Source organism: Varanus komodoensis, unplaced genomic scaffold (assembly GCF_004798865.1).
Source record: "Varanus komodoensis strain SLA01 unplaced genomic scaffold, ASM479886v1 scaffold9, whole genome shotgun sequence".
In the NCBI taxonomy this organism is placed as follows: domain Eukaryota; kingdom Metazoa; phylum Chordata; class Lepidosauria; order Squamata; family Varanidae; genus Varanus; species Varanus komodoensis.
The window spans coordinates 30,688,324-30,694,645 of record NW_025336598.1 but is presented as its reverse complement, the minus strand read 5'-3'; positions in this window follow the sequence as shown (position 1 = coordinate 30,694,645).

The window sequence follows — 6,322 nt, the reverse complement described above, 5'->3', positions numbered from 1 at the left end:
TGAACGGGAACAGCAAGGGGCTACAGGGCATCCTCTGGGGTTTTGGGGGCCACTTGCAGACTGCATGTTGCCCACCCTGCATTAATTGCCACCCCATAGTGGCCCTCTGGTTCTTCACTAGTTCCTGCATATCGTCTCCCTGTTACCTTGAGTGCTGGTATGATATGAGAAGCAGCCACATGGAAATAGAAACCATATTACTCGGGTAATGGAAAGGCAGACCAATGCCAGTGAAATAAGTGAAGCTCCGCTTACTTGCAAGCCTCACCCCATTGCTTCCAGCGGGACGTAGCTGCAACTACCCTTTGGTGGACTGTGTCCTCTGTGCTCCCTTTTGAGCGCAAAGTTGTAGTGTGGGCATATGCATCTCTTTGTTGCCCTGCAAGCATAAAGCTAACTAATGCACTTTAGTGCCTCCATTTCCTTGTGGAGGCTATGAAAAGTCTTGGAGTCATGCCAGACTGTGGGGTATCGTCGTCGTCATCACCACCATCACCACCATCATCATCATCTTTCAAATGTACCGTGTATCTTGCAAAAGTTACCAGAAGAGATTCTGCCGACTTCTCCTAGCCATGTCCTGAATGCTTAAACAAGGCACTAGTGAGGGGCAGCACCGTTCTGTTGGTTGAGAACATGGCCTGCGCTGAGCACTTGTAAACGGATCCTAGACAGGGGGCTGTGTCCATCTGGCTGTTCATATTGGTGCAGGTGAAGCATCCACTCTCGGTGATATATAAATGTTAAAGCTTTGACTGAATGTTGACTGAATCAACAAGATGCTCTGTATGGCAACCACTCTTCACTGCTACTGACCAGCTGGTGCAGCACTGTGGGGTGCTCCTGCAGGGGCAGGCATCATCCGTTGACTTCTGTGGAGGGAGAGGCTCTGTGCCTGCAGAGGAGTGCTGGCCAGTTTCTCTTCCTGCAATAAAGTGAAGGAGGTTCCTTCCAGGCGGGGTCTAGCTCTGTGTGCCAACCAGTAAGCAATGTCCAGATCAGGTAGATCCAAATGGACTACATCAGTACGTGATCTTCCATTATGTCCCAAGGACACCGCCTCTGAGTGCAGCCCAAAGTACAAAAGTCTGACCTCTGGCTTTCTGCTCAACAGCTGAGTCAGAGTTTCACCTCATTCTGGTGCTGTTGTCCATTTAAAAAGAAAACTTTGGAATCTTTACTTTAGTAGAATTGTGAATTACGAGGTCATCCATTTTTTAAAATGTTTGTACACAACGTTTTAAATTTAAATGGTGATCTAAGGTACAGTTTATCCCTTCTGTTGTTTGGATAATTGCACCAATTTAAATAAATGCCTAATTTAGAAAAAGACTTGCTATTGAGGAAGCACCTTTGTTTGCATGACAGAGTGATAAAAATAATTAACTAAATTAATCTTTTAATAACAATATTTAAATTATAGCCCTATCAGAAAGTTGATCAAGCTTGTACATATCGTAGACAAATGCATTTTCACTTCACTTAAACCAAGTATGGTCTTAAACCAAGATGTTTCCACAGTTCAGCAAGTGAGAGCACACTTTTCTGGCTGCTCCTGGGAAGGTTGACCTGTCCCTTCTGTCAACCATTTCGTGGTCCAAGAAGGCAAATGCCTTGAAAATGCATGAAGCCTTAAGCTTCCTTAATAGTTTTGTTCCTGATTTTAACTCCCCTGCATTTTCCACCAGCCTCACAGCAAGGCCAAGAGATGCCTGGATGTCAGAAACAAGTCAAGCTTGCATCCTATCTGTAATCCTCTTGTATTTGACAGCTCTGTGGATTTCTTTGAATCTTATTTTCCTGTCTCCCTTTGGCCACCTATAGCACAACACATGGGAGAGAAAAAAGAATTAAACTCCCATGTTTCAGTTAATTAAATGCTGTACTTCTTGCATTATTAGCCTTTGGTTTTATATATGTGAAACTTACCTCTGTGTGCCAAAAGAATTCTTGTGACTAAATGACGAATAACAGTGAATGTGTTTTGTGCAAGTTTTGCATGTTATATTTTAATTTTCACAATGACTCTCTTGCACACATAATGAAGATATCCTAAATTTACATGCATAATAAGATAGTTGATGCCAATTAGGTTTGGCTGCTAGTCAGCAAGTTAGAATACAACTTTACTACTGGAAAAGCACATTCTTGGTGCCCATTCCTGTCTAAAAACAAATCATTTAACACATTATAGTCATCTGGCTGGAAGAAAAATAGTGGAAGGCACTGTCCCATACAATTAAATTGTGCCTGCATATATGACTGTGTCAAATCCAACACTGTGTGAGCAGACATCTGTCTGTGCAGTGAGACTTCCCACTGGTTTTCTCCCGTGTCTCAAAAACTCCTTCAACTATATGGGACAGTTTAGGAAGAGGACTGGAGACTCGAGATTGCACAGGGGAGGGGAAGTCTGTTCTGCTGGCAGATGGCCAGTGCTGAATAGAATCATTTGATCCTGCTCCAGGGGAAAAATGGTAGATTGGAATGTTCTATTCTGAATTCTTCCATTACGGAATCTCCCTATGATTTTGTGTTACTATAATCCAGTGGTTCTTGGTGTTATGAGAGGTTTTCTTTGGCATTAGAGGACATGTGAAGAAAGAAACCTGTGAATGACTGAATCATACCATGCTGGTGCAGCAGGATGCCCAGATTAGTTGGAGGACTCTCTAGCTAAAATAGAGAAGTTGGGTCAGTACTGCAGTCTTAATGTAATGAGAGTGAGTCACACTCTTTTCCAGGTGAATACTAACTGTTTTGTTATTCACTTGAATAGAAAAGAGTCTGGAAAAATATTGTTTAGCTTGCCCTAGTGAAAGTTTTGCAGTGGACAGGAGCTATCTGGCATTGATTATGTCGTACTTCATAAACCCTTAAGCACGAGGATTTGCACTGTGGTGACTTTTCATTTTTTTTTTACATGGCTTTTTAGATAACCCTGTAAACTCACTGTTGTAGTAGATTGCGAACAGGCAATTGCTACTGTCGGAGTCATGATCCAGTAAAGTGGGCTGGGCAGAAGGTTGATCTCCAGATGTTTGGGACTTTCCCATTGCTCCCACCTGTGTAATGGTCAGGAATATTGGAGTTTTAAGTTAAAAAAAAACATGGAGAGCTACATTTTGCCCACGGGGCCCTTTTCATATCAGAGCCCATTCACGGATGAAGTGTGAGAAAGAGCTGGTTCGGATTTTTCCGTACATTGCATCCTTCTGTCAGTGGGGTCCAGTGTGAAAGCGCTCTGCATATGGATTACTCTCCTAGATGAGAATGACTGAATTTTTCTTAAACCAGGGAATACTGTAAATCTTTGGGAAAAAAATCCAATCCAAATAATAATTACTTTTCCTTTGTTTAAACATTTCCTTTAGTCTACCTGTCAGTTTGCACAGGAAATAGGATCATGTTTAAAGCAGGCCCTGAAGGAGAATATTGGGAGTGGGGGGAACAACATTTTACAGTCAGACTGAATGCAATTTATCTTGCTTGACAGTGATTGGGAAGTGTGGGTTGGAACTGGGAGGCACAAATTGCACAGCATTGCTGAGTACTTTCTGTTCAGACTTCTTGCAGAAGCATGTACCTGTCAAAGAAAATAGTGGCACTCTTGAAGATAAACGCTGGTATTATCCTTACTGTCTAGAACAGGGGTATGTTGGGGAGTGCACTTCGCCCTGGTGAGGTAGCCGTCTTGTTTGCAAGCAGAATCATGTTTTTGGGCGATTCTGGGCTGCATTTCTGCTTGCAATCAAGACATGCTCCTTGCTTCCTTGCAGAGCTGCCATGTTTTTGCTACTTCCACAGCAAATTCATTGGGGACTGGAGGTGGGGGGAGACACGAAAACAGCAATGGGGCACATGGCGCCACATGTTTTGACCACCGTGTTAGAGAATGCAGGATTATGCAGGAGAGGAAAAATGTGTATATTAGCAAGCAGAATGGTTTTCTATGGCTGTCTGGCTAGTGCAAATACTGTCATTTCTGCAGCAGGACTATCTCCATATATCAATATTGATGTCTGTTGACATATTCCTACTGTAGTGGGGGGGGGGAGAGGGAGAGAGAAAGAAAGAGAGAGATCTATCTTACAGTGAGCGTTCAGCATCCTAGCACCAGTGCCTAAGGCAACCGTGTACTTCCATGCAAGTATTACATACCTGGAATCAGCATTATCAAGTGCTTTTAACATTTCTACTTCACCCCACCCTACTAGTTGTGCAAAATCAGCATAGGCGCTCATCTCATGCTTTGTAAGCTATTTTTATGGCTCGTTGGGCCAAATGGTGACAGAATGGGTAGAGTGCATGAGCCATGACTGAAAAGAAAGGAAAAGATAAGTGAAGTGGAAGCGATCTGGTTGGGAACATCCCCTTTGAAAGAAGCATGCCTCAGCTAGTGCAATGCAGCTACTTTAATTGGCTTGATTCACATCATGACAGCCCACCCTGGCTTAATTTACCCACAGGAGCTGCTGCCGTTGCTTGAGGGTGGGGCAGCTAGCCAGGGGTTCTTCGTAGCCCCTGGTGTCTGCGCCTGCATGACACAATGACCCACAGTAAGGCAACTGCCTGCAGAGAAAGTGCACAACTGGCACCCATGGGCAGTGGGCACAACGGAGCAGCCTCTATGGATGACTTAGATGCTGTTATGTTGTACAAAGTAGGTCACTGAGTCTTTGCAGTTTAAGAAAAAAAGGATTGGAATGGCAGGCCAGCTGATTTAATTCTGGAGGTTGTGTTTTATTTGCGGTAATACCACTTCCCTCCCAACCCCTCCCAACCGAACTCTTTAACTATATAGGGTTAATGGGGCATTCTTTTTATCTGTAGAGGAAAATTTCTAGGCAACCTGAAAAACATTTGCTCAGTGCCTAAAGTTATAAAGGAGTTTAAAGCTTTTACTCTTTCATACCTGTTGGTTCATTAAGACTGCCAGAGTACTTTCGTCCATGCTAAGTAATCTTAGTTGGATTTTCATTCAGTGAAATTTTTTCATTACAGATGTCTCCAGATAAATGAATCTGAAATAGACTTTGTAAAAACACATGTAAACTATTGTATGGACTTTTTTTTTTACTAGAAATTTAACAGTACGTAAAGGTACAACACCAATTTATCCCCAAGAACCTGATCTTCAGTATCATGAAACTAACCTGTTCCTACTCCCTTTCATTTAATTGTTTTGCTGCTGTAACAGCTTGGCAAAAAGCATTAACGAACCCACAGAGGCAACACAGCTGTTGGTTAGAATGATGTAGGTTATACTGGCTTGTACATTGGACACTAACAAACTCAATCAACAGTTGTCACAAAAGGCACATTTCCGAAAAGAAATCTCTCTGAACAGATAAGCGCTGTGTGTGATGTACATCATTTGCCTTACACCCTTCCTTTTGTTTCTCTTTCAATAGCCCATGATGTATGGAAAGAAATTGATAAAGCTCATCTGTAACTCTGTGATCTGGAACATTCTCAATAAATGAAATAAATAGTGCATACAACCATGGGTCCAATAGTTTTTTTTTTCCCACTGAGCTGTCCTTCGAGAATGAGAATGGCTCAAAATGTTATTTTAAGACAGAGGTGCAGATTCTGTTTAATTACAGCAACTGGAAAATTAGAAATAATGGCCACACTACCTTCTAAGCAGATATGTATGCTCATTCTGTTATAGGGCCATTATTTGATCAAAACTAATGCATCCATGACGCACTCCTTCCCCCTGCAGCCTTTTACGGAGTGACAATATGCAACATAGCTTCCATTCAGTGGTGATGGATCCCTATTCCAAGCAGGATGATCACAGGCATCAGCCCTAGGCGATCTGTTTGGGGAGTCGGCACATTTGGCCATTTGAGAACATATCCAGGGTACCCCCACAGAACGGCCGCTGTGCCAAGTGTGGCAAGGGACAAGTGAGCTGCCCCACAGACTGAGGACAAGGCAGAGGTGGGCGCTGAGCTCCAACAGATTAAACAATTTATGGGAGCCCAGGCTCAGTACCCACAGAAAACTTTCACAGCACTTCTGCCTGCCAGTAAGCAAATGTATTGTTGCTGTGTTAGTAAGAGGGAGGGGGCACCCGGGGGGAGCCCTGGAAGGTGCCTTTGGGCTACTTGGTGCCTACCCCTGCCTTCCATGGTGCAAATTCTGGCGGTCACTTCAGATTTCTGTTGCTAGAGCATTTCCTGTTGCACTCCCATGGGACATTCATGGCAAAGGACTAGAAATTAAAGAACCGCAAAGGATACATGCCGTCTTATTATACCCTCCATGTGCTGACACAATTTGCTTTTAAGTTGCAACCTCACAGATACCA